Genomic DNA, 10307 nt, shown 5'->3' on the forward strand with positions numbered 1-10307 from the left:
TTGAATATATATTCTTTCAGAGCGAACGTTTTTTAAACTCAAATCTTTGCTTCTGGGGGGGGGGGGGGGGGGGGGTCCCTGGAACAACGTATTTTCAGATGGGGGTCGGCGGCCAAATACATGATATAATCTTGGGGGTCCTTGACATGAAAATGTTTGAGAACCACTCTCTTATGAAGACCTTGTTGGTCGAAACATGTTGGCAGTTGCCTTTTTAATTTAATAAAAGGCGTTCCTCATGTTTTAACTTTGAGTGCCTGGATCCTTCTCTTTTTGTCTATGTCCCGTTTTTGATCCGTCTGAGCACCTTTTTTTTATATCATTATCACGTTTTGCTATCTCCGTTGAGCACCCGGTTAGTTCCTCTTTTTCACCGACATGGAAACATTAGGTTTTCAGAAAACTGTCAGGATTTAGAAGACATTTGTAGAGAATCGTTCCCAGGTCTAAATGGGTTAACAGAGCACAAATGGAACCAAATGGACCCTTTGGTTTCATTTGTGCTCACTCAACTGTTACATTAACACTGACCATGTGACACCGTGCAGCAAGACTCATTTTGTTTGTAGGGGAAACTTCTCATTTAGAGTTTGTCTATTTTTACGCTGCAGTTCCAAGTGGGAGTCCTAAAAAAAAAACACTGTGAATTTTGTGAATGAATAAATCCCAATACATGCTCCAGTTCGGACGTCCGAACTTGTCTTGGGAAGGGGAGGTGATATAACTACAAATTGACGTCATTCAGAATTTCTGAACGATGACGTTGGAGGGAAGCAGCATGTATTGGCTTGCCCTTAAGTGTACAGTACGGTATGTTATACAAATTAGCAAGCAACAAATGAGTGTGTCTCTCTCCCTCACTCTCTCCCTCTCTCTCCCTCCTTCCATCAGCCCAGCCCATTACAAACCTGTGAACACTACTGCAATCAACCCACCACCTAGACACCAAGACTGGACTCATTGCACACACACCTTGTCGGATCATACTTTCATGTCATGTTGTTGGGAGCTCTTGCCTTGTTCCTGGACTATGCTTTGAAGCTTCTGGTAATTTGCTTGTACCTCTTTGTTTTTGCATTTTTGGACTGCTTAGTTTTTGCCAGTAGTTACTAGTTGTATACGTTTGCCTTTTTTCTGCATTATTTAATAAATGCTTTGATTACACTCTGCCTTGCTGGTCGTGACTCTGCACTTGGGTTCAATACTTTTTTGCCATCGTGACACTTACAGTACTGCAGTGTTTTCGTCGACTAAAACTAAGACAAAACAAAATGCTTGTCGACTACCTTTTTCCACTGAGGAAAAGACTGTCCGTAGAAGAAGACGGCCTCCTCCTCCTCTACCGACAACAACAATGGTGAAGGTGGCCGCGTCGATCGCATTATTCACTCGCTAAGAGTCTTTAGAAGCATTCATATTTTAAGATGCGTGGGCCCATATATGGAGATCCCTGATGTCATCGATATTCGCCAGCAACTCTACATCTGACCTCAACCCCTCCATATATGGAGCTGACCTGTTCTGACATTCCATATGTTGATCCTTCCCCATCCATCCTTCCTCTTTTCGATGTCTCCCTTTTGACTGATACCTGTCCATTTAAACTCTAGGGCAGTATTATGCGTGTCTTAAGTACCAGGTCTTATGACTTAACTTAAGACCTGGAGGCGTGGTCAATGCTGTTTGGCCACTCAGAATAGCCAAATGGCATTGATCACGCCTCCAGGTCTTAAGTTAAGTAATAAGACCTGGTACTTAAGACACGCATAATACTGCCCCTAGAGTCCTAGACTCTAAACTATCTTCCACAAAGTTATTATTGCAGCCGCGCCCGGCAGCCCGCGAAAACCATAGTTCTCAACAGGCCCGACAATTAAGATCTTACCCCCCCATGCCAAAGCACCAGCGCTCGCCCAGCAGTCTGCTGTCACCCAGGCGGATATGTTGATCTGACCCCCCCATTCCAAAGCGCCAGTGCCAGCGCTCACCCAGGCGGATGCGTGCACGTGTAAGATGTGTACAGTAAGAGAGACAGACAGTAGGACAGCAGAGAGAGAGAGAGAGAGAGAGAGAGAGAGAGACAGTACGACAGCAGAGACAGTGATATTTAGCTATGGTGTCAGATCCCAAATGGCTGAACAGACAGAAACATGAACTTTGTACTTGTAGGACGGACAGACAGACAGACAGACAGACAGACAGACAGACAGACAGACAGACAGACAGACAGACAGACAGACCAGAGGACGGAGTGTGAGCAGTGACATCATCGTATCTGTTACCGTGGTAACATGACACCATGACAATGAATCTGAAACTTTCCATCATGGAAGCCATGTTGTTTGTTCACAACATGGTTCAGTTTGATTGACACAGAGAGGGGATTCAAAAACACATATTTCAAAATACGAATTGGTCGGAGAATATATGTGAACCATATTGAGAGGGCTTGTGGGGAAATAAATTAAAATAAAGCTGCTTGGTCCATCAGACTTATACTGTGGTCGATTATAGACAAATCACAAAACATGCCTCTCAATTATTCCTTTCATCAAAACAAGTAATCAATAGAACAATCGCCAAGAAGATAACCAATGGTTGCGCGATTCAATCAATGGTGCCCTATTGATTCAGCAGTGATTCCCAACCCGTGTGCGCCGCGGCACACAGTGTGTGCCGTTTGAAATGGCCAGGTGTGCCGTTTGATTTGTAGCCTCGCTACCCAGGCTTTTATTTTCATTGAAAACAAGTAACCCCCTATACCCTCCCCAGACAGTAACCCCCTATACCCTCCCCAGACAGTAACCCCCTATACCCTCCCCAGACAGTAACCCCCTATACCCTCCCCAGACAGTAACCCCCTATACCCTCCCCAGACAGTAACCCCCTATACCCTCCCCAGACAGTAACCCCCTATACCCTCCCCAGACAGCAATAGATACTGGCCTCGGTGGGCTGCCATGCGGTCCGTTGTTGAATCATTGTTGTTGTTGTTGCCCATTCCCCACCAGTCCGACTACCCTCGGCCATAGAAATGCTAATGTATATGGCTTTGTTTACATGAGGAGATCACCTACTCGCCTGGCACGTACTGTATAAAAATCACACCCGTGTGAACTGAGTGGTGCAAATCCCCCCCCCCCTCTCTCTCTCTCTCTCTCTCTCTCATTAGCAGGCAACAGTGCATCTCTCTGTCTCTGTTTCTGCCACAATAGCGCCCCTACTGGTACTCATGAGTCACACACAAGTCACACACATTAACACGAGTCACATAGGTGAGTGAACACGGACATTGCTGTTCCTTGGAGTGGTTGCACCACTCAAAAAAAAACACTGCTTGCCTCTGTGCGTTTCTAACCTCGCGTCACCACCAGGTGTCATTAGGGCCTATGATGCAGGCCAAGGTTTGATATTAGTGCAGGCCAAGGTTTGATATTAGACTCAAGACTCAAGACAGTCTGCAATCCATTCATTACACACTGCGTTACACAACACACACACACACACACACACACACACACACACACACACAGGCCAAACAAAACAAAAGAAACTGTATGTCTACATGTGAATGGGCTTGAGGCATGTGCAATACTGTGGCTGTCTTGGTTTGCTTTCCTTTTTTGCTTGTTTTTCTCTCTGTTTTGCTTCTTATGGTATGGTGTGGAAGATGGCATAGATGAACTGGAGGAACTCCCCCCCCCCCCCCCCCCCCTGTCCCAATGTTTGTTTTGTCTGCCTGTAAAGTATGTCTTTTGTAAAGTAAGTAACTGTATGTGAAAAAACACACCCGTGTGAACTGAGTGGTGTAAGGTCTTATATAGACTGATCAGCTGTGGTCTGACGTAATGTCTGACGTAATGAAATCACACCCGTGTGAACTGGGTGACCATAGCAACCGTGCTCATTTTTTGAGCACAGACAGACAGACTAACAAAGCCAGTTTTTGAGTGGTTACACCACTCAAAATTTTTAAAACCAATAAAAATATTAAAACACACACACACAGGCCTGCTCCACAGGGCAGGCGCGTCCAGGGCCAGGCTGTTCTGACCGATAAACTGTTTGCGCCGCCAGCATGGCACACGTCTCTGTGTGATGGCACCACCCGCTGTGGCCTTTATGGTGTGTTTTGGTAACAAACATCGAGTAAGATTTGAACTCTTGGCGTGAAGCGGACACTGCTGAACCACTCAACCACCATACACTTATAGTACACCCCCGTCTGTCTGTCTGCATACCGAATAGCTGCACAAGGGGTGTTTTCCTGAAGAAGAAGTGTGTGTGTGTGTGTGTGTGTGTGTGTGTGTGTGTGTAGCGCTGACAGTCGCCCACGCCTAAAGATCCAGAAACCCCACATCTGGAAACCATCTCTCCCTTTCGCGCGCGCACACACAGACAGTCACACACACACACACACACACACACACACACACACACACACACACACACACACACACACACACACACACACACACACACACACACACACACACACACACACACACGGGGGTCTGCAGCGTGACTCCATGACTTCACACACAGCTGTGTGTGATTACATTCACACACACACACATTACATGTGACCGTCTGTGCTGCGTTAGACCCATCTGCCTGCCCTGTATTAGACCTAGTCTTTCTGTCCATTCTAGTATCTGTCCCGTGATAGGTCGGTCTGTCTTCGTGTCTGTGGGCATTTGCATGTTTTGCCTATATATCACACGTGAACATACACACTGTATTACTAAACTGTATCTTCTATCTATTTGTTAACGCACCTGAGGCTGATTTCACAAATGTCTTCTAAAACAGTTTTCTGAAAATCTTATTCTGCTATAATCAGTGGTGATTAAACTTTTTCCATTGCAAGGACCACCAGAATTATATCTGTTTTGGCCACACGGACCCCAGTCTGAAAACAGTCTGCTAGTGCTACCTTATAATTCACAAACCTAAACCCTCCCCCACCCCCATCTCAAAATATGTTGTTCCAGGGACCACCAGAAGCAAGATTTGAGTTAAAAAAAAAAGTTTGAGTTTAAAACATTTATATATCCAAAGATTTGCACACTAAAAAACTCAGGATTTTTCAAAAATGTTCAATGTTCAACCTTGTACATCTGCTATTTTTGAATAGACAATGTATCAAATATTGGTTAAAGACGTGGTTCAAAACTAAAAGCAGATGCTTTCCCGGTTTTAATGTGTCAAGGCTTCACTGAGTCACATTTAAAAGGCCTGATTTATACTCAGTAGTACGGGGGTGTTGCTTGCCTAAAAGAATAGATCTACACCCTTGCACTACAGGGTATAAATTAAGCTTTACAAACCAAAACGGTCCTGAATATGAGACAATGAATCTGCTCAAAGTCAACAGCTGTTGACCAAAGAAGTTCACACAGAGTTCATCTGAAAAGATCTATAAATTTATGTCGTGCGGTGGAAACCAAAAACCGAGTAGGAATTGGAAAAATAGAAAAAAAATAACCTCTCTTCAGATGGATCTAATACATTTATTATTTAGTCACAAGCCCTTCTTAATACTTTTGTATTGGTTAAATATGTTTTTTTTTTTAAAACACATATTTTACCCACTTTGACTTTCAAAATCTTTCAAAACGAGCAAACCTCTTGGAGATACAAGGTTTCTCTAGAATTCAACAATGTAGCTCATGTGTTATATAAATGTACTTAAAACAGATAGATAACGTGCACATACACACACACACAATACAGACAGTATCTACCTCACTCACACCGATAGTATCACTCACACACGCGCGCACACACACACACACACACACACACACACACACACACACACACACACACACACACACACACACACACACACACACACACACACACACACACACACACACACACACACACACACACACACACACACACACACACACACACACACAATATTGGAATGTGCTACCAAAGCCCAACACACCCCATAAAAGTTACTTTTAAGCTAACATCTAAAATCATGGTGTTGGCTTTTAGATCAAATGGTTCCCCTCACTCGTTCCATGAGCTCCACTAGGTCTATAATGTGAGTAGCATCCTCCACATGTCATATCTCTGGCCTCCCACCATAGTTTTTGTATATTTTTGATATTTTTTTTGTCTCTGGCAGGCAGAGGAAGAAATGCCACCAATTTCACATTGGCCATTGTAGCGCCACCAGCAGGCCATTGTAGCGCCACCAGCAGGCCATTGTAGCGCCACCAGCAGGCCATTGTAGCGCCACCAGCAGGCCATTGTAGCGCCACCAGCAGGCCATTGTAGCGCCACCAGCAGGCCAATTTTTTTATATTACTCCTACAGAGACTGAATTCCGAACATCAGATCTCTGATCGTCTGCCTAGGAGCGAGACTAAAAGATTGAAGATGTAGCGCATGCGTGTGTGTGTGTGTGTGTGTGTGTGTGTGTGTGTGTGTGTGTGTGTGTGTGTTTTTTTTCTTCTTTTCAATTCAAAAGGAGTTATATTGGTGAGAAAACATACGTTTACTTCGCCGAAGGCTAAACTAGCAATTGTCAAAAACATAATAAAACAATAATAAGAAACAAACTGGGGGAAGAATATAACAGTTGTCCCCGCAGGGAGAATTTCAGAAATACACATTGTGAGGAAGACCATTTTTATGAACATGAAAATGTTAGATTCAGGCTTAATTTATGCGTAGCTGTGGGAAGCTGTTGCACAACCTGACAGCCGATAAACAGGTCCCCCGTGTGTCTCAAGTTCACGCATTGTGAACTTGTAGATCGGCTATTTTTGGTGCGCATGACACTGGCTTTGAACTCAGACTCACGGTTACGAAGGGCAAAAAGTGGAAAAACAAATCCTCACAAGTATAGTTAATGTAAACGTGTGGGTGTGTGTGTGTGTGGCGAGTGTGTGCATACATTAGCACTCCTCACAGTTCTCTCTTTTTAATTAGCTGGTTTGTGTGAATGACAGTCACACCCATGACACACACAACACACACACACACACACACACACCACACACACACACACACAATACAGACAGTATCTACCTCACTCACGCTGATAGTATCACTCTCTCTCTGTCACACACACACACACACACACACACACACACACACACACACACACACACACACACACACACACACACACACACACACACACACACACACACACACACACACACACACACACACACACAGTAAAGTGAGTACGATAGGTGATAGGCGAGTTTCCATTGGAAAGACAAGGCTGTTTGTTCTACTGTTGCTGAGAAACCCCTGTCTGTCTGTCTGTCTGTCTGTCTGTCTGTCATGTCTGTCTGTCTGTCTGTCTGTCTGTCAGGCAGGCAGGTAGCCTGCCTGCCTGTTTTTCCTCTTCCCTATACTGTCTGTTTCATTGAATACATTGTATAGGCCTACTCAGTGAGGCCTAGGCTACAGTATACACAATGGAACAGACAGACAGACGCTGTCGTCTTACATAACACCATTGACATAAAAAGACACGTTGTTCAACTTTTTACAGGTTCTTACACACACACACACACACACACACACACACACACACACACACACACACACACACACACACACACACACACACACACACACACACACACACACACACACACACACACACACACACACACACACAGTAGTGAGCTGTGACGAGTTCAACGTGCCAACATGTCAAGTCTGACGTCATTGTTTCACTTGCATCATAGGACCACATTACGATGCTGTTCAAAGTCCTTTTATAAAAGAGAAACGCTAAATATTTAATAGCACAACATTCAGCTACATATATATATCTAAAGAAAGTCAAACTAATGAATCATATCTGCAAAACATAATCTTCAAACACGAGCAGTGGTGGACAGTAATGAAACACACAGCAACATTTTTTTGAGCATCTGTTCTTGAGTATTTATATTTTTTGTATACTTGACTTACACTCCAATACAAACATTTTAGGTGACTCCACTACATCTCTAAGGAAGGAAAAAGGTGCATTATTAATTAACCACTTAAGCCACCTTTGAGGTACTCCATTACTTTAACTGAAGTACTCCAATACTTGTCCGGGTCCCTTGCAAATTTTCCAGAAACTTGTTGTAGTCGAGTAATATTTGGCCATGAGTATTGAGTAGTAAAATGTGTCCAACACTGCACATGAGAGTGGGGTTGTTGTAATCATCAAGGATCAAGCGATTGATTTAATGATGATGATCTTTACCACACAGGTCACTATCGGTCAAGTTCTTCAGCAACACAACACACATCTACCACCATCATCATCATCCTCCTTATGGAAGCATAACCATGGTTTGGCGAGTTAGTTTTCAATCCATCAAGGTTTCAATCTCATCTCAATACTTGAATCTATCTGAATAGCTCGGGAGTCATTCAGAATTCAGATAGATCATAAGAATTGAGATCGAAACCTCCTCAATCAAAACAAACCCACGTCAGCACGCAAAACAAACCTTGTATATACTCCTCCGTTGGACGGCGTCGCTTGCCGAACACATCTAATGTTATTATAAACTACTAGACAGCTATAGATAAGATTAAGATTCTAGTCTGAAACTGGAAAGAACCCGCTGGATATGTGTTCTTTTCGGCAAGCGACACCACCGTAGGATGTCGGACGCTGTTCAGACGGCAGTAGCCTATTAATAATAATAATAATAATAATAATAATAATAATAATAATAATAATAATAATAATAATCCTGTTAAATAAAACGATCGTGTTTATGTTGTAAAGATATGTAAACATAAAAAAGCAAGGAAATAAACGCCATACATTAAAAACTAAAACTGCCAAGCAAGCATCACGTCACGTAACACACAAACACCGCTCCTCAGATACTGTTACAATGTTACAATTGTTCATCATTCATGTCCGTCCACACACACACACACACACACACACACATACACACTTGACTACACACACACACACACACAGTCACACATACCTTGATTTGGACGTCGATGTTCAGGGTTTCACTTGGTCCATTTGTGGGTTTATAAGTCCATGTAAATCGGGCCCAACAGACGGAGGTCTCTGGTCCAAGTCTGTAGGCCAGCAGTCAGTCCAGGGCCCTGGTCCGGTGGTCCGGTGGATCTGGATCTTGGATCTAGTTACTGGTTCTGCTAGAAAAATGCAGCAACACACCCGGGGAGGACTCCGCCCCTCTGAAAGGGAGGGGACGTGACGCAAAAAAAAATAAAAAATAAAACACCATCTGTGATTTCGCCACGAAGGGGCGCTAATGCGACGACTGTACATTTTTAAGATTTGGTTTGTTTTATAAGAGGGCAGGCACACTGATAGATAAGAGGGATAAAAAAGTACAATACAAGAAGTAAAAGTATTGAAAATTGGAAATACCGAAGCAATGTTCTTATAGTTACTTTAAACCACTCATGAGAAGGATTTTCTTATAGTTGGAGGTTCAAATTGTGCCTATAATGATGCCATGAAATGATTCATCATAACATCCCACAGCCACAGTCTGTCTGTATGATTGAATAGACCAGTGGTTCATTTTCATGTCAAATTGACAATAATTAGCCTAGCCATTTGAAAATATACACCAGGGACCTCCATAAGAGAAGATTGTACAGCTCTAGCAGTGATTATCCACCATTTTAATTTCAAGGACAGTTTGACATGCATTAGTCTACGGACACCCATTTGATGGCATTTCTATCTCTGGGACCCCCAATTTATATTGTAAAATCACTGTTAATTTAACTCTGAGAGTGTACAAATAGACCCGTTAGGGTCCATTTGGTTCCATTTGTACACTCTCAGAGTTACAGACCCATATACAGGTCCATTTGGTACACTCTCAGAGTTACAGACCCATGACCCAGGTCCATTTGGTTCCACACTATCATTTAGCTGGGGACCCCCTTGAACTCCCTCAAGGACCCCTGGGGGAGAGGAGAGGAGAGGAGAGGAGAGGAGAGGAGAGGAGAGGAGAGGAGAGGAGAGGAGAGGAGAGGAGAGGAGAGGAGAGGAGAGGAGAGGAGATTGGGAAGCTGTTGACAGACCATCCTTGGCAGGAGGCTCCGGATTTCCGGAATAATGGAGGCGAGGTCTTCCCTGACAACCACAGACATCACCATCACCATCATAACTCTCACTGAAATTCTAAATTTAAAATACAACCAGTCATTGAAAACGTCTGCCTCTATAGTTTACAAGTGCAGTCTCACTATATATTATTCCTGCAATGACTAATTCTATATATTGGCTATACTATTACAAATTCTAGTGGCTATAC

General features: G+C 43.4%; 1 protein-coding gene across 1 annotated transcript in view; it reads right to left on the bottom strand.

Moving 5' to 3' along the window:
- The window catches only part of LOC306937846 (phosphatidylinositol 4-kinase beta-like), a 39232-nt gene extending 30037 nt beyond the window's left edge, over positions 1-9195 (bottom strand). The window contains exon 1 of the mRNA XM_079521838.1: positions 8991-9195. The gene's annotated coding sequence lies outside the window, so the exon portion shown is untranslated. The remainder of the gene's footprint in view (positions 1-8990) is intronic.
- Between the last annotated feature and the right edge of the window lie 1112 nt (positions 9196-10307).

This window comes from Electrona antarctica (genome assembly GCF_951216825.1).
Source record: "Electrona antarctica genome assembly, chromosome: 15".
In the NCBI taxonomy this organism is placed as follows: Eukaryota; Metazoa; Chordata; class Actinopteri; order Myctophiformes; family Myctophidae; genus Electrona; species Electrona antarctica.